Source organism: Cupressus sempervirens, chromosome 4 (genome assembly GCF_028749045.1).
Source record: "Cupressus sempervirens isolate cs-2001-9-10 chromosome 4, ASM2874904v1, whole genome shotgun sequence".
Lineage (NCBI taxonomy): Eukaryota > Viridiplantae > Streptophyta > Pinopsida > Cupressales > Cupressaceae > Cupressus > Cupressus sempervirens.
The window spans coordinates 824236492-824256015 of record NC_143121.1 but is presented as its reverse complement, the minus strand read 5'-3'; positions in this window follow the sequence as shown (position 1 = coordinate 824256015).

Sequence of the window (19524 nt, the reverse complement as noted above, 5' to 3'; positions counted from 1 at the left end):
GACAGACAGAGTAGATAGACATCTTATCATTTTTCCAAGTTATTGTAATACTGCATATTGGATGAATATATGCCGTTGTTGAGTTTCTACACTTTTATCTGAGTTTGTCTTTTCTTCATTCTTCCATGGGGGCCCATGCGAAAGGTGGAGTTTGCTTTAGTAAGTAGGAGTTAGACTCAATTTTCTAAGTTGAGGTTAGAACTATTGTTCCTGTAGCCACTAGAAACAGAACCAGTCACTATTCCTGCAGCGGTAGGTGCATAGATGTATGGCTAAATAATTATAATTTCCTTCCAAGTATTTGATAGTTGTCTTTCCTTTGGATAAAGTAGATTTCCTTAATGGTTATTGCATTCAAAGTAGTAGTGACTTTTAGTGAAAACCAGAGCATATACTTTGCAGACATCATTTCAAGTTCACGTTCCTGGATTGACATTTAATGAAAATTAGCATAGTACTTTGGTGGTAAGGGATGTTCAATCCTACAACTAAAAGGGTGTAATATTGATTAGACAAACTTGTTCAAAATTTTGTAGAGGACATATACCTCAAAAACTTGGAACTTCGCCTAAGCTGATGTTCCATTTCTATAACCACAATTCTATTAAGTTGAATTTGTCTCATGCTGATGTGTTTGATAATCTTTTCCTTGTTTGTACTATGTACTTGCTTTGTTTGTACTCTGTATCTACTTTGTTTGTACTCCCCCTTTGTTTCTGATCCCCCTTTCACATCTTCTTACAATTTTTTATTGTCCTTTTGGTTTTTATTTCCTTATCTCTCCCTTTATCTACACATCCATTCTTATTATCTCCTATCTTTATTATGTCTCCCCCTTTATTTGCTATTTACATAATGTATTATCTCCCCAATTCTTATTATATGCATAATGAATATCTCCCCCTTTTTGACACTTATGTCAAAAGGTCCTAAGAATGAATAGAATATTTAGCCAAAAATGTTTTATTTAGCTCCATTATTATCTTAAAAGAAGCATCCCAATTATCTAAGACAATTTCCAGTGCTTTTTGCTAGATGGCTGTCTTTGCTGCAAGATGTACAAGACCTTCTAATTTAGAAAGATTGGGGTCTTTCTTTATTTTTTTTTTTTGCATAGGCTACTTCCTTATGTAGTACTTCTAGATGGGGGGTAATAGTAGATTGTATTTGTATCAATTTGGCCTTAACATTCACCTCTTCTGCTGTTAATATAGCTAACTCCTTTTGAGTGTGAAACATTTTTGCAAAATGCTTCTCACTTTGAGTTGGATCTTTAGGTAGCTGTGTGCTAGATATCTTAAGATTTTATTCCAAGCTCAATATTCTCTAGCTAGTTTCTTGTGTAAAAAATGATAAGTCACACAATTTAGAGTACAATGAGAATATATTCTCAAGTACTATTTTCACTTTTTCTACTTTCTTAGCTAGTTGAACCTATGGTAGCACTATTTCACTAGATATCTTCTCATTAACTTTCATTTGAAATTTCTTTTTAGACCATTCTAATAATTTGACATTAGTATCAAGGTCTTCATTTTGTACTTGGTCCGCTATGTTGAAAAAGTGCTCCATGATGGGCTTTGTTTCATTAGGTACATGCAAGATAAATGCATCAAGGAATATGTCTTTGATTTCTACTAACGCTTGCTTCTATCTATACTCATTTCTGAGTATCTCCTGCTTCTTCTTTCTCTTAATTTCCTCTTGCACTTCATTTATTTGTGCTAAGTTTATTGTCTTGTAATCATAACTAGGTATGACTATCTCCTCATCAAGTGAAGTGTCTCCATAGTGAAGTACCCTTGCTACCTTGGTGGAGCTCAAGCCTGGTGCTAAGATTTGCAGTGGTACTACATCAGTGCTCAACTACTTGGTAAGAGTCCTCATCGTAGGAAAATTTACCGGTGTTTGTATTGCCTATTGCTCTCTTTTCTTGGGGGTTTTCTCCTCTTCCTTATCCTCTTTTCTTCTACCTTGATCAATGAAAATGATTTGAGGAGGTGCACCTTGGCTTTGTGTTGTAGAATTCTATTGTCTTGTCTTCTCCTTTGCTAACTCCTCGACAATTATTGTTACTTTTACTATAGAATAAACCTTAGCAGTTGTGTCTTGTACTACTTGCTCTTTTTTTTGATCATCTATAACTATGGGAGGTTGTGAAGGTGGTTCTTGTGTGTTCACCTTCTCCTTGGTAGTTTCTGCTACAACTTTCTATAACTCTTCTACATTCACCAAAAAAGGATTTGTGCACAATTGTGATTGCAATGTTGTTTGGTGAAGGATATTTTTGAGATCCTCTGTAGTCAAAGGATTGATGTTTTGACCTGAGGTGTTAAGAACATCCTTGGAAATTACAATTTCTATAGGTGTTGTATATGGAGGACTTGGTGGTGGCAATTGGGTGTCTTGGACACTTTGTTTAGGCTACTGCTCCCCAGTTGTTGCCTCTTCACCTTGTTGTATCTTTTCCACTATTACCTCTTCTTTCTCTTTCTCTCCTTCTTCATATTTTTCATTTTCTTCTTCCTCTTCATCATTTCTACCCTCAAAGGGATCTTCCTAACCTTCCTTGACAGTATTCAATCCATAAATTAATTTCCACATTTGTGTGGATTTCTTTACCACATCCTCTATTTTATTATGTAAAATACTAAAGGCTTTGTATTTGGGTGCAAATTTGCTCCCATGTTTCTTACTAGCCTTACTTATTTGACCTTTTGTAAGGTCTAGCATCACATGAGCCAATGTTGACTCCCTTATTTCTTTTTCCATATTAAGGCAGTAATGCCATTTATTTTCTACAATGGAGCTTAGCTCCTTAGACATAGAATTGTCTAGTTCAAGTGGGGTAGTCTTGGACTTGGCCATCATAGTGTAGATAGACTCTTCCACTATGTTTTATTCTTCTCTTGAAAATTTATTAAAATCAATTCCTTTTAATCCAATCAAATCTACATTATCTCTAATGTTATCACAAATATTTTTTAAATTAGATTTGGTGGAATGTCTTACCAATCTAAATTGATCATTGTCAAATTTTTGTCTTTTCTTCATCTGACTCTAGGGGTGCAACATATTTTCTTCTTTTCTTTTGTTTTGTAGGCCCTCCTTAGTATAGGGCTTTTTGGTTCCCCTATTCCTTAGCCACTTGTATTGGTTCCCTTGTGTTTGCCCTTGTAGTTGGCTTGGCTGGGCTCAACTTTGTTGCTTTCTTCTTCCCTTTGGGTTGTGCAACCGGTTGTTTTTGTGCTTTTCTATTCTTTGGTTCAGCCTTGGGTGCTTCCTTTTCTACACCTTCTTCTTCTTTTGCATCCTCACCCATGCCTTAGGTCAAAGAAAGTGTCTCCTATCCTCATTTTTCTTCATCATCTTCAACTTCTTCATCATCTTCTTCTTCTATAGTGCCCACAACAAATTTGGCTTTAAGTTTCTTTACAAGTTTGTACTTCTTCTTCAGTGTGGAGGCAGTCTTCAACTCCATATCCACCTTTTATTTGACCACATCAAAAGTTCCAAATTGTGGTGCACTTTTGTCCACTTCCTCCCCTAATAATGCAGTTATAGCCATAGATGCTTCATCTATGTTTATTTTATATCCAAGAGGTCTTAACCATCTAACTCTTGGTATGGTTGCTTGTATATAAGTATAATCAATATCTACAAGAAAGCATACATCATTTACATGCTTTTCTACCAATGAAATTGATATTGTTATCCTTTGCTTCATGGATTTCTTGAAGTCTTCAAAATAGCTATCATAAGGGTTTCAAAATTAGCTCCCATTTGTTCTATATATTCATTTACTTGAGCTATTATAGACCTATTTTCTTTCTAGACAACTTTACCAAAAGATGGAAATTCATTCTATACATAGAAGAATATGAAAATCAAAATTGCACCAAAATTGCACTATGCTCCCTTGGTTCTCTTTATTACTACTAAATTTTCATTGATTTGTTGCAATTGTAGTTCTGCAAGATCATAAGTATGATCCCTTTTAACTAGCTTGTAACCCGCATCTACTACAATGCACGGTACGCTGTTAAGTCTGTTGGATTGATTGAATTTATGTGCAATAACCCTAATAGAAAAGCCAACAAGAGGGTCTTGGATAATGTCTATTTTCATTCCTCTCTTGTTCCACTTGGCACCAATGTTTTTTCAATCGCTTCCTTAGAATCACTTTTAAGAGTCTTTGGCCGATCTAGGGTTGGATACCCTGTTACTCTATGTACAACCCTTTTTGTAATTTTTACTAGACCATCCTCCAACCATAAATTCCATAATGAATCTTAATTAGCACTATCTTGATCCATTCAATTTTGAAAACTATGGGGAATTCTAGGGCACACGTCAAACCCTTCTTCTCAATGATTTAGTATTCATCTTTCAAGACTCCATTTTCACATAATTTGTCATAGGCTTCCCTCATCTCCATATCTCCTATGGCTCCAATTTTGTAGTTGTAACATCTTCTAACATCCTAGACCATAACTACCTTAGGGAGTATAACGGATAGGGCTCTAGCTAGGTCATTTTTTATATGCCACTTTAGGGATTGGCCAGAAATTAGGTTGTTTCACTTTTTTGGACACTAGTTGAACCTCAAACTGCTCTTTCTCCTATGTTTTCCTAGAGCTAGAAGCCATTTGTGCAATCTAGGGTTTAAACAAAAAGAAATTTAAAACTGCATGGCTCACCACAAATGTAAATACCTTGAATTCAATGAAACTATGTTGAATCACTATTGAAATCAACTCAAATGCTAGATTTTCTTCTTTGAAGTGATTCTACACTCTTCTTCATCCTTCCTCTTCATTTGTGATGAAGAAAAAATGATTCAAAATGCAATAATATAATATAGTATTTAATGCTTAGTGCATTTACAGTTGTCCACTCGACTTCTTAAGCTTTTCTGCATTACTCGACTTCCATTGTCTTTCCACCACTCAACATCCATAGAAGTATCCCTCACTTAGCTTCAATTGAAATTTCTCTTTACTTGGCTTCCTCTACCACTCAAATGCAACTAATCATTCGACTTCTACTAATTTTGGAAATCAACTCAGCTTGCATTGAAATTTTACTCAGCATCTGAAGGCAATACTTATGAAATCTTGAAATTTTAACTTTGCATCTCTATTCATGTTGATCTCTTCTTTTCAATACTTGCTTGTTTAGGAATTGATTTATGATAAAGCTTTGTAAATTAGTCCCTCATTCCTTCTCTTTGCTTAGTTTGATAAAGTGTGATCACTTGACCTTTTAGGTGAAGTGATCCTTTCATTTGATGTGTTGCTCCTATCTTTGTTCTTGCATGTCTTATTCATTTCTCCTCTGATGTGTTCAACATCCACTTTTCCTTTTCCTTTGTTGATCTCTAAGTTGGGTTCCTTTGACCTTGTTGGGCAATTCCTATTGATATGACTAGTCTTCAAACAACTAAAACATGTGGTTTGACTTAACCATCTGCTGTAGTTTCTACTGAAATGTGTTCTTATGCAATTTTTAGGGATGTGTCCATATTCCTGATAGTAATGACAACTATACCTAGTGTTGTAGTCCCAATTGTAGTAATGTCCATGGTTATTTCCCCTTGCTACCTAATTAGGTGTCCACATAGGCTCTTATTTGCACTCAAAAGCTCTATGTCCATACTTGTTGCAATTGTAGTAGTGACCTTCAAATCTTGGTGCTCTAATAGTTCTAGTCCTACAGTCATGTGCTTGATGTCTTTTCTTGTTGCACTTATAATAGTGACTCGCATTCTTAGATTTTTCATGCTGATGGGAATTCTTTCTCCTACATACATTAGAGGTATGTCCCTTTTTACCATAGAAATGACAAGTAGGTTTAGTTTCTCACCTTTTTTACTCCTTTCTTCTACAGTCTTGGATGCCTCTCCTTTTTTAGTGTTGGTGTATCCTAGTCTTGAAGTATCATTGCTAGCCCTTGGTGATTTTAGTAGCTACTCAAAGTACTTGATAGCCTTGTTAGGTTTGTTGAAGCTCTTTGCAATCTCCTTCTCTCTTTTTAGGTCATTTGAAAATTTTTCATTCTGCATCTTTAGTGTAGAGATCTCAATGTCCTTGACATTCAGTTCATGATGTGCATTCATCATTTGATTTAGGGTGTCTAGTTGCATATTTGAAATTCTTGCAAGTTCAATTGACTTTTCTTCTAGTCTATTGGCAAGATTTCTCTTGTCATCTTGTAGGATAGCTTTGTCTTCAATGACTCTTTTCTTCTACTCAATCACCTCACAAAGCATCATGGCTTGTGATTCTTGCTCAATCTTGAGAGTTCTGATCTCTTTTGCTTGGGCTCTATTCTTCTCCATTAGGTCTACTATTGCTGCATCAAATTCTTTGGAATCTCCATTTGCAAACAATCATGAGGTGTCAATCTCCTTGTATTGTGTATCATTCTCAACTATGGCAATCTCTCTTCTTCTCTTTAAGGATTTTCTCAATTCTTCTCTTGCTTCTTCCAAAGTGTGTAGAGCAAGTTGTACATCAATTGCCTAATTCTCTATGATCTTCCCAAGTTTGTAAACTTCATTTTCTAGATCTTTTCTCCAAGCTGTAAGGATCCTCCTTGTGAGAACTTGCCTTTGATACCAATTATTAGAATTTACAAGTGGAAAGATTTACTTTTGAGAGGGGGGGGGGTTGGGTGGTGAATCAAAAGTAACTAACTTTAACCTTTTTAAAACCTTTTAGCTGAAATAATTCACATGCATATAATTCATCTAATAAACATGAAACTGAAGACATGCATGAAAATAGATGACACAAGATTTTGGTAATCTAGAAACACTCCAAAATGAGAAGTTAAAACTAGGGTGGGGATGACACCCACAAAGTATCACTGTAGCAATATGTAACTATTTAAGGTTACAAAGTTTGACCACTTCCAATGGTTTTCCCTATGAAAGGCCTATCCTTTTAAAGACTTTACACCCTATTAAAAGTGACATAGTTAAAGGATTTACAAAAATTTACTTGGAATGTTACCTTGTTAAAGGATTTAGAACCTTATTTAAAGGCTTACAACATGGTTGTTAGACCAACCTATCATCATAGGATTTTCATTCCTAATACAATTGCTAGAGAGTATTAGAAAGTCTTGACCTGATGACTTGCAATCTTTAATTGCTGATTCTAGATCCTCATTCTACTCTATTCTGGTCCTTGCTTGATTTGATATATCTCTTCTCAAAATTCTGATACTCTATTTTGATTAACTAAATTTTGCAATGTTGTTCTACTCTTCTAAGTCTTTACACCCCTCTACACTTCACTAGCATTCTGTCATAAACTCTTCTCACATATGCACACATAATGGGGTTTTTTTCTCCTTTTAAAGGCTTTGAAGACTTAGGGTTAAGTACAAATATATGATCAATATTCATTCTCCTTTTCTCACTCAATTCTTTCACTTTTCCTATTGGTTGCATGCATTCACTATTTTTCTTATTGGCTACATGCTAATTACATAGGTAATGCAAAAGATTCAATCTTTTCTTCAAGATCCTTTGAGATTCATCCTAACTCGTCTCAAAAATGTTTTATAGATGAGTTTGTGAAGATGCTAACTCATATGCTGATTCTGTGTTACTCAACACTTACTAGTTGCTGATGCTCGACACACATAGGAATTCCATCTCACTTGGCTCCTATAGTAATTTTTTTTCACTCAACATCTATACTTTTCTTGGCATCTATACTTTGCTTAGCATCTATACTTTTCTCGGCACCTATAGTGACTCGGCATCACTTATCACTCAGCACTTGAACTTTTCTTGGAACCTAAAGTTCACTCGAAACCTATTGAATCTCTGGCTGGACACATACTATAGCTTGGCATCTGTATTATACTCAGCATCATCTTGAGAATTGGTTAAGTGTGTTGACACTCAATTGTCAAAATCAATCTGAGAGGAACACACTATTGTTGGAATCAAAGGTTGATCACTAGTAACTGAAGGGATGGCAAAAAGTGGTTCTTGTGTATTCACCTTATCTGTTGTAACCTCAGTTACTACCTTTTGGAGTTCTTCTACACTAATAAAAATTGGATTTGTGTATAGTTATTCTTGTAGTGTAGATTGATCTAGAACCTTTTTCAAATATTTTGTAGTCAATGGGTTGATGTTTTGAGCTAATGAATCAGGGAAATCCTTGAAAATTATAGTCTTTGCAGGTGCACTTGCATTATGAGAAGGACTATCACTTGGAATTTGTGTGTCTTACATACTTTATTCCTCATGCTACTGTTTAACTATTTCCATCAGTATACATCTTCTCAGTCTCCTTTGTGTTTCTCTCTTCCTTGCTATCTTCTTCTTTATCATCATTTTTACCCTCAAAGGGGTTCTTTTCTCCTTGCTTCACTATAGTTAATCCATAGATTAATTTCCACATTTGAGTGGATTTCTTTGCAACATCTTCAATGTCATTTTGGACAATGCTGAAAGCTCTATACTTTGGTGTAAAGCTTCCTGCATATTTGTTATTTGCCTTAGCAATTAGCCCTTTTGTTAGTTTTGGCATAAATTGGGCTAGAGTAGTTTCCCTTATTTGCTTTTCCAAATTTAAACAATAGTGTCATTTTTTCTTAACTAAATCATACAATGCCTTGGGTAATGAATTAAAAAATTCTAATGGCATATTCTTAAATTTGGACATCATTGTGTATAGGGCTTCTTCTACTAGATTTTTCTCCTCTTTTTCCAAATTATCAAAATTTACATTCTTAAGACCAGATAGATCTGCATTATTTCTATATTTTCACACATATTTTCAAGATCAGAAAGTGGTGTGTGACTTACCACTTTGAATTGGCTTGTATCTTCTGATTCAGTTCTTTCCTCATCTAATTTGGGTTGAGCAATATATTTTCTTCTCTACTTCTTCTCCACTTGGCATCCTTGTTCTATCTACTTTATTTTCTCCTTGGCCTTTTGTGTGGTGGCTTGAGTGCTTTATCTAGTGGCTGGTGTTGTTGGTTATGTTGGACTTGGCTTAGCAACTTTCTTTACTTTGGGCATAGGCTATACCTTGGCCTTTCTCTTCTTAGGCTCGACATGTGTTGGGTGCTTCCTCAAATTCCTCTTCCTTGACACCCTCTTCTTCTTTGTCCTACCCATGCCTTGTGTTAATGCAAGAGGTTCTTTGGTTTGTTCTTGTTCTTCCTCTTCATTCTCTTAATCACCTTCCTCTTCTACTTCTTTAGCACCCTCACCAAATTTGGCCTTAAGTTTCTTCACTAATTTATCCTTCTTCTTTAGTGTAGAGGTTGTCTTCAAATCCATTTCTACTTTGGACTTCATTACATCATAATTTCCAAAGATTTTAGCTATTTTATTAACTTCCACAACTAGAAGTTTAGTAATGGCAGCTAAGGCTTCATCAACATTAATCTCATAACCTAAGGTTCCTAGCCATCTTACCCTAGGTATGGCAGCCTGTACATATGTGTAATGATTTTCTATAAGAAAATATATATCATCGTAGTATTGTTTAACCAAGGAAATAGTTATTCTCATCCTTTGCTTCATAGGCTTCTTAAAGTCTTCAAAATAGCTTGTCATGATAGTTTCAAAATTCTCACCCATCTGCTCAATGTACTCATTGATCTAAGAAGCAATTGTCCTATTTGTTTTCCTTCCTATTTTTCCAAAAGATAGGAATGTATTCTATACATAGAAGAATATGAAAATTAGGATTGATCCAAATTTGCATTGTGCACTCTTAGTTTTCTTGACTGCTCCAAGGTTCTCCATTATTTGTTGTAGTTGAAGTTTAGCTAGATCATAGGTTTGGTCTTTCTTCACAATTTTGTATCCCAGATCTACTACAATATAGGGTACACTATTTAATCTACTTGAATAATAAAATTTGTGAAAAATCACCCTTACTGCAAAGTTTATTAGTGGATCTGTGATGGTGTCTATTGTCATTCCATGTTTATTCCACTTTGTACCTATATTCTTCTCTATTGCCTCTTTAGAATTGCTCCACAGAGTATTTGGCCAATCTAGGGTTGGGAAACTAGTTACCCTATGATTTATTCTCTTTGAAATTTTTATTGTTCCTCCTTCTAGCCATAGGGATCCATCATTAATTTAGCTCAAAACTATTCTTATCCAGTCAATTTTGAATATAATAGGAAATTCTAGGGCATGTGTCAAATCCTTCCTTTCAATGATTTTGAACTCTTCTTTTAATACATCATTTTCACACAATCTATCATAGGCTTCCCTTATCTCCATCTCACCTATTCCACTTATCTTTTAGTTATAACAATTTCTAACATCTTGGACCATAATGACTTTTGGGGGAATCATGGACATTGTGCCTAAAGGATCTTGTTTATAAGAAATGTTTGATTTGCTTTAAAATCTGGTTTTTTTACCTCATTATTGACTAATTACACATTCAAGACCTCTTTTCCTTCAACATTTCTTGAGCTTGATGCCATAATCATAAACTAGGGTTTTTACAAATGCGAATTGTGTAGCTTGGCTTGTGAATAAATCCTTTAAGATTCGAAGAATGGGAGTGAAATCATTACTAAGATCTTTATAGTCACTTCAAACAAACTTCTGAATCACTTCTACTCTTTTAGCTCTTGCTCAAATTTGAAATGATGAGAAATGAGTAAAAATGACCATATACCCTTCAAAAACCCTTGTAATTAATGCTTAGTACTTGTACAACTATAAACTTGGCATCAAAAAAATTTCAGATTTACTCAACATCTATAGGTATTACCATCACTCAGTAGCTACTAAAGACTCATCATGAACTAGCTAGCCTAGTAGCTCAACACTAACTAGTGTGCCGCTTAGCATCCATTAGAAACTTTTCATGCTCAGCAACAACATGAAAACTTAAAAGTTTAATCTTGAATTTTCAACAACATCTGACATCTTTATTCATGCTAATGTAGCCCTTTTAGTACTAACTTCTTTTGGAACTATATGTATGATATGATACTTTTAAATATCAGTTCCACATACCTCTTGTTTTCTTAGTTTGATGAGGTGTGATCACTTGACCCATTGGGTGAAGTGATTCCTTCTCCATTTGATGTACTACAACCATATTTCTTCTTCCATGTCTTATTCATCTCACTCCTAATGTGTTCAACATCTACCTTACCTTTGCCTTTATCAAATTCACAACTTGGTGTCTTTGACCTAGTTGGACAATGCTTGCTAATATGACCAGTCTTCAAATAGCTAACGCATATGGTTTGACTCAACCACCTTTTGTAGTTACCACTGAAGTGAGGCCTAATACAATTCTTTGGTATATGTCCATATACTTGATAGTAGTGGCAACTATATATTGTATTGTAATCCCAATTATAAGAGTTTCCATAGCTTCTTACCTTTGTTGGCTTACTTGATGACCACATAGACTTGGATCTACATTCAAAGGCTATATGTCCATACTTCTAATAATTATAGCAATATCTCTCAAGTTTTGGTGCATGCATGGTTCTGGTTCTGCATTCATGTGCCTGATGACCTTGTTTATTGCACTTATGACAATGAGTCATTTTCTTAGGCTTGACATTCTTATTTGTATTCTTTCTCTTACACACATTAGTAATATGTCCTTTCTTTCCATAATTATGACAAGTGGGTTTGGAATTCTTACCTTTGATGTTGCTTTCTTCAACTACTTTGGATGAATCTCCTTCAGTGCTTGTGTAGCCCAATCCTAATGTATCTTTGTTGGATCTAGAGGATTTTTGTAATTGCTTAAAGTATTTGATGGCTTTATTTGGCTTGTTTAAACTTTCAACAATTTTTTTTTTCTCTTTTTAGGTCATTCTACATTTGTTCATTTTGCAACTTCAATGTAGTTATCTCAATGTCCTTGACATTCTACTTGTGAAGAGCATTCATCATTTGGTTCAAGGTATCCAATTGCATGTTTGAGATTCTAGTTAGCTCCATTGACTTCTCTTCCAATATTTTTTCCAAAATTCTTTTGTCTTCTTCAATCATGGCCTTATCTTCCATGGCTTTTTTCTTTTGTTCAGTCACCTCACATAGTAGTATAGCTTGTGATTCATGCTCCAACTTGAAATTTTTGATTTCTTTAGCTTCTTCTCTATTCTTTTCCATTAGATCTACAATTTTTGCATTAAATTCACTAAAGTTGCCATCTACAAATAGCTTTGTGGTGTCAATCTCTTTGTATTGTGTGTCATTCTCTGCTATGGAAATTTCTTTCCTTCTCTTCAAGTAACTCTTCAAAGCATCCCTGGCTTGATTTAGTTGATGTAGTATAAGATGTATCTCAATCTCCTAGTTCTCAATGGTCTTTCCTAATTTGTAGACTTCCATTTCAAGATCTTTTGTCTAAGCTGCAAAGTTTCTCCTTCTAAGAACTTAGCTATGATACCAATTATTGGAATTACAAGTGGGAAAGGTAAACATCGGGGGGTGGGGTGAATCAGGAGTTTAAACTTGGACTCATAAAACTTTCATCATTCATACATCACATGCATTAACGTATTAAAATAACATGTAAAGTAAATGCATCTAAAACATGTTAGCAATTATACACACACACTTGACACCAGATATGATTTCCCATAAACCCTCCAAATGAAAAGGTAAAACTATGGTGGGGATGATACCCAAAAATCTTTACTACTACAGCAATAAAGTGTAGCCAATTAAGGTTACAATGATTTCACCATGAAACATGATCTACCTTGTGAAATACCCACCCTATTAAAGGCTTACAAAGATTATTAAGTCCCAAAGAGGATTTCAACACTGTATTAGAAGTGTGCTTGTTTAAAGGACTTCAAGTCATTCACTTGGAATGCCACCCTATTAAAGGATTTGGTAAGGCCAATTAGGACTACTCCCCCTAGGAGATTTAACTGAAATCACTTGTCAAAATGTCTGAGCATAGATCTTGCAGTTGGCACTTGCTTGCCTGATAACAAATCACCTCTATCCAATATATAATTAATCCTGCATGATCTAATATAACAATGTTGCATCCTCTATCCTCTATTCTTCACTTAACTAATTTTGCAATTCACTCTCACTGCTAAATCAACTTGTATGCTTTGCAAATTGTCTTGTTCGCTCCTTTAGTTTGATCATTCACCCCTTCACAATGCTCTCAACTCTCTTCTCTCTCATGAAAATCTAGGGCTTCATCCTCCTTAAGAAGACTAAGGTGGCTTAGGGTTAGATATGAATCTATGACCAAGATTCATCCATTTTTCCACTTAGATCTTCCTATTTTTTGATTGGCTACATGTAATTGCATAGGGAATCTACATGCAGATTCATCCTTATCTCTAAAGAATCAAAATCTAACCTTATGTCTACTAAAAAATGGTTTACATAGTTGTTTGTGCCATAACAAACAAATACATCCAATCTATGTTACTCGGCATATGTAGTTACTGATGCTCGACATATACTATTCACTCGACACTCAAATCACTCGGCATGGTCTATCTGCTCGGTACATGAGTGACTCGAGACTCATTACAACTCTACATGGTCTTGTATTTACATATTATACTCAACATGCATTACTAATTTGGCATGAACTAAGTAAATTTCTTAAGTGTGTTGACATACAATTGTCAAAACCAATATGAGATCAACACATTCCACTTAGCCTTTTTCTATTTCTCAACAATGTCTTATGTGACACACTTCATTATCTTTGGTTTTTCCTAGATAGTATAACCATTAACTCAATGAATCATTGCCTTGTTTACCTTCACTGATCAACCTTCCAACCATATTTTCATGTCATGGATTTAGCTTAACACAATCTTGATCCATTCTACCTTGAATAAGTTTGGAAATGCTTGCGCATGGGTAAGCCCTTCCTTGGAAACAATATTGTTTTCATCTTTTAAGACTCCATTGTCACACAATTTGTCATGAATTGTTTGTAGTTCATAGTCTCCAATTTTTGAAATTTTACACATGTAACATGATTGCATATTGTGAACCATTATCATTCTTGGTGGAATTAATGATAGGACACCATATTCATCACCAATCATCATAATATTAGCATATGTTATAAACTTAGGTGGAGGACATTGGTCATTCCTCATAATTTGTGTAAAAGTTTCCTTTAACATTTCCTTCCCAGATACGGATTTGGTGGAAGCCATTTTGAAACTAGGGTTTATGAAAATTTTCTTCAATCAATAAATTCAAAAACAACTTAACTCAACACTAGAATATTTTTTATTGAACTCTTTAATTTCTCCAAAGGCATGTTGTAATTCACCTTGATCACTTTCAAATAAAAAAAAATGCATTAAAATAAATTGGTAAATGAAATGAACTCAAAAAATTTGATATATACCTTCAATCTTGTTCATTTAGGTTTGTAATAAATATACTATGGTAGGTGCATAATAGCTATCTTAGCCTTCAAATTATGTTCATGCTTCCTTATCAAACACTTAGTGACTATTACTTGTCTTAGTCAATACCATTTTGTTTGGTGAATACATAAGCTCATTTGCTGTAAGATTCTAATATTTATTGCAATGCCCAGTCAATACAAACAATATTATTGATGCTCAACACTAAATAGTATGATTGATTCTATTGCCTAATTCTTCTCTCAGATTTGTCCTAGTGCATCTTGATTCATGCTGATAATTTCATTTCTTGTTAGGAACTAGTGTATAATATATCATTCAAGTATACAATCCCTTATATACCTTCTTGCTTAGTTGGATGTGGTGCGATCACCTAATCCATCAAATTGGGTGATCTCAACTTTTCTTGCTTTACTACCTCTAGCATCTACTACCTTTTTCCATGGTTAATTCATCTTAGCTTTGCCCTTTCCCTTATTTCTTTCATTGTTTTGTACTGGTGCTTGAATCTTGTAGTTCTTACTAACATGTCCAACCTCAAGACAACTATAACATACTAGGTTTCAATTCAACCATTTCTTATAATTACCTTTGAAATGCTTCTTAGTACAATTTGATGGAATGTGACCATACTCTCCACATTAATGATAATTATACCAGGTGTTGTAATCTCAATTGTAGAAGTTACCTTGCTTAGGTGCATAAAATTTCCTTTTAGATGTCTAGTCAAATTCTTCTTTAGATCTACATTCTTGATCTCTATGTCTATATTTCTAACATATATAAAAATGTCCTTAAAATCTAGGTGTAGTAGGTGTATCACTAGCCTTTGACTTGCATTCATGTGCTTGGTGTCCTAGTTTCTTGCAATTAAAATAATTACCAATAAACTTAAGTTTTAAATTTTGCATACCATTCTTGCTTCTGCAAATGTTTTCTATCTGTCCAAGTTTACCACAAGGATGACATGGAGGTTTTCCTTTAGGTTTTACATTTCTTTATTCTCCACTCTTTGATGACTCTCCTTCTTTAGTAGATGAAGAGTGCTTGATATGTCCTAGAATAGATGTATCACTAGATGTCCTTGGTGATCTCAACATCTCTTCAAAGTATTTGATAGCTTCACTAGGTTTGTTCATTCTTTCTAGAAGTTCTTTCTTTGATCTAAACTCATTCCTTAGTTGACCACTTTTTGATCTCTAATTTGTAATCTCCATGTCCTTTCTCTTGAACTCTTGATTTGCAAGTAACAATTGATTCTTTATGTCCAACTAATTGTCTGTAAGCTTCTACACATTAGATGACTTTTCTTCAAGTCTATTAGCCATTTGTATTTTGTTTTCTTCAACCATAATCTTTGTTGACATTAAGGTCAATTTTCCTATCAATGACAAAACAATTAGTTAAATGGTTATATTGCTACCGAGCCTATCATTCAGTTTGTAGTGTTAACCAAGTGATTTAGATGTTCCTAAGCCAAGCAGTCAGAATATAGTGTCTACCAAGCACCTAAGTCAATTTTTAGTGTTTTCCAAGCTATATAGTATTTACCAAACTTTAGAGATTGGATACACTACAAATTGAGCACAATAAAGGCTACTGAGCTAGTTAGTGAAAGTGAAGAAGATCATAGTGTTAACCAGGCTCTAGTATGTTAACCAAGTTATACTATATCTATTGAGCTCATAGTGTTAACAATATAAATCTAGCATTGATTGAGTCATGCAGTGTCAACTAAGTGATTCAATAGCTACCAAGTTTCTCAGTATTCACTGAGCCACACAATGTTGATTGAGTTTGAGCTACTTGGAAGTGATTAGTATGGACCAAGCTTCTAGTTCAATTGAGTGCCAAAGATTTTTGAGAGTTGAGACTATTTTCTATGTATCAAAACATCATCAGGTTTGTCTTTAGAACTCGAGTTATAGAAGTTGGGTTGACTTTGTGAATTATAATAAAATTAGTATTGTAGTTGACTATGTTTTGATTTGGATTGGTATATATGTACTGCATTGTATTATATCCAAGTATGAATGTAAAGAGGAATATGATGAACAAGAGTGCAAATTAAAGAAGGCTAGAAAAAGTATAAGGGACAATAGAGATTTATCTATCATAATTAGGTGATCATTGTTATTCAAAGAGTCTCATTTAGCAAATCAAAGTTGCAGATCAAAGATCATCCACTGGTTCATCCTAATAAGTGTATTAGTAAAATCCTTTAATAGGGTAGACTTAATAATATTTTGCTAAATATCTTAACCGAGTGCATACTTCATTGTATGTTTGAAAATACTTTAACAAGGTGGACCTCATATCCTTACTACTCCTAACAAGGAAAATCACTAGAAGTGATCAATTGTAAGCCTTAACAAGTTAACTTTATACTGTAGTACTAAAACCTGTGGGTATTATCCCCACCCCAATTTTACTTTCTATTTGGAAGGTTTCTAGGTCACCATATCTTGTGTCAAAGTGTTATGAATGTTTTATCATGCAATTAGATCAGAATATTATATGAAGGATAATTGGTGAAGTAAGATAAAGATTTTATTGCTTCCTGATTCACCCCTCCCCTTTGAGTAACCTTACCTACCTTATATTTGCAACAATTGATATCAAAGATCTCTTGGTTCTCACATCAAAAGTTTAAAATCTTGAGAAAATATTAGAGATAATGGAGGTATACAAGCTAGATAAGGCTATTGACAATACAAAGTTGGATTTAGAATTGGCTATTGGACAACTCAAGAAAGAAGAGGAGCAACTTTCTCAATCATTAAAAAGAAGGAAAGATCTCTATACTGAAGAAATAATTGAAGAAATATGTTCAAAAAGAAATTTAGATGAAGATGATGAAGCAATAAAAGATGTATTATACAAGAATTCCAATCTTTAAGAAGTTAGAAAGCTGAAAGAGAGCAAGAAATCCAATCAATTAGATTATGTGGAGTCATGGAAGAAAAAGATAGCTAAAGAAGAGATAGAAGAAAAGAACAATGAAATTCAATAACTATCCCTTCAACATGCAGACTTTATTGATCAACTCACTAATGAAAATGAAGAGCTTATGAACTTAAGGACAAAGAATGAAATATTGAAGAATGATCTCAACATTGAAAAGAAAACCTTAAAAAGAATGATGGAATCTCACAAAAGCATGAATCAATTGAATAAAAAAATTTAGTATAGAAACAAAGGAAAAGATGGAATAATATATAAAAAAGAAGGTGAATCATCTTAGCAAGGATTTAAAAAGAATAAAAGGCCTACTTGAAATCACTATGGTAAGATAGGTCATACATCAAACAAATGTTGGAGTAATGGAAAAGAAAAATTCAATGGAAAGTGTATAGTTGCAATAAGCATGGTCATAGAGAAAGTAAATGTAAAGAGAAACCAAATTTTGAAGGTAAATTTCACAATTGCAAGAAATAAGGGCATAAATCCTCAAAGTACAAAACCAAGAAGTGGAACCCAACAGAAGAAATTGTGAAAACAATATTTGAATGGGATTACAACACAAGGTGTAGATGTCACTACTATGGTGAATTTGGGCACAATGGAGAAAATTGCATGAAACATCACATGAGGAAAAGAGATACTACAAAAAGATGTTTTATTTGTACAGAACTTGGACATCTTGCCAAGAAAAAAATGAACATAGGTAGAATTGAAGATCAAAAGAAAGCCAAAGTTGACAATATCATAAAACAAATAATGTAGCAATGGGTACAAAAATCTCTAGAGAACACAAGCCAAAGTCATGATGTGGATGAAACCTAAGTCAATGAGTTGAGTGGCTCAATCATTTCAATTTAGTTCCTTATGAAGATCATTGGAAATGTGATTCAAAAGGGTCATCTAACATCAGTTCTAGTTAGTAAGAAGAAAGATCCATAATAACATTCAAGATGTAAAGGGATCAATGAGCATGATGAGAAGTAGGAGACTTGATCAAGAAAGGTTAGGTCATAAGACCTTACCAAGTAAGGTTGGGTTGCATATTATTTTGGGCTGTAGGCATAGAGTTAGTAGTTCCTACCAAGTGGTGGTGACTCTACCAAGTCGTAGACATCTTTCAAGAATTAAAGTCTAAATCAAGTGGAGGACAACCTATCACTGAGTGAGTATGAAGTACAAAGAATTAATGGAAATTGAAGAGAGAAAATTTGTCAAAAGGAATAAATCAATTACATTATTTCACCAAATTTTACAGAGCTATTTTTGAAGAGTGAATTTAGAGCCCTCAAGTGATTTGAGTATTTGTTGTTGAAGAATTCTTAAGTTTTTAGAAACCCTACCACACATGACATCTTCAAGAACAAAAGAAAAGAAAGGTTCTAAAATGTTGGTTCGTGGAGTTGATTGCAAAGCACCTAATTTCATACTGAGTTTAACAATTACAGAGGTGCTCAACCCAACTAGTGCATAGTCTCAAATTCTACCCAAGGTATTACTTGTTCATGACATCTATTCATTTTACCACTATTCTATTTAGGAACTTAGAGCCCTAGAAATGAATGAGGCATTCAAGGAATTATGTGTGGATGGTGCATTAAAACTTGAGCATCAACATCTAGAAACCAAGGGTTTGACACACATTTTACATATGCCAAGAGACTTTCAAATCAAATGGATCAGATTTATCCCAAGTCATGTTCACAATGGGAAATTATGTGTCGATCAGCCCATTCAAATATCTAAGAAAATGATTCATAGAATCATTGGACTACCAATGTTAAACAAAGCTAAGACAACCAAAACCCTAGGTCAAGTTGAATTAGCTAAGAGAACTCTTGCCGAGTGGGACATAATAGGTATGAAGCTAATTGGTGTAACTAACATGAAGTTGAAGTTCAACATACATGTGATATCTCACAAAATATATAGTTCTAGTTGGTTGAATAACATATCATGTGAAGCTATTGATCTTACTTACAAGATGGTGAAGAAAAATCTATCCTTTGACCTTGTCTAGTTGTTGTTGAACCAAGAACATGGAAAGCATCATAGTGTCAAAGAATAACCCACACAAGTTCAATTTTATTTTGACATGTTTATTCTTCTTTCTTCATAAGTTTTTCCCTTCCAAAGGTTCTGTAGTATGGAGGAAGGATG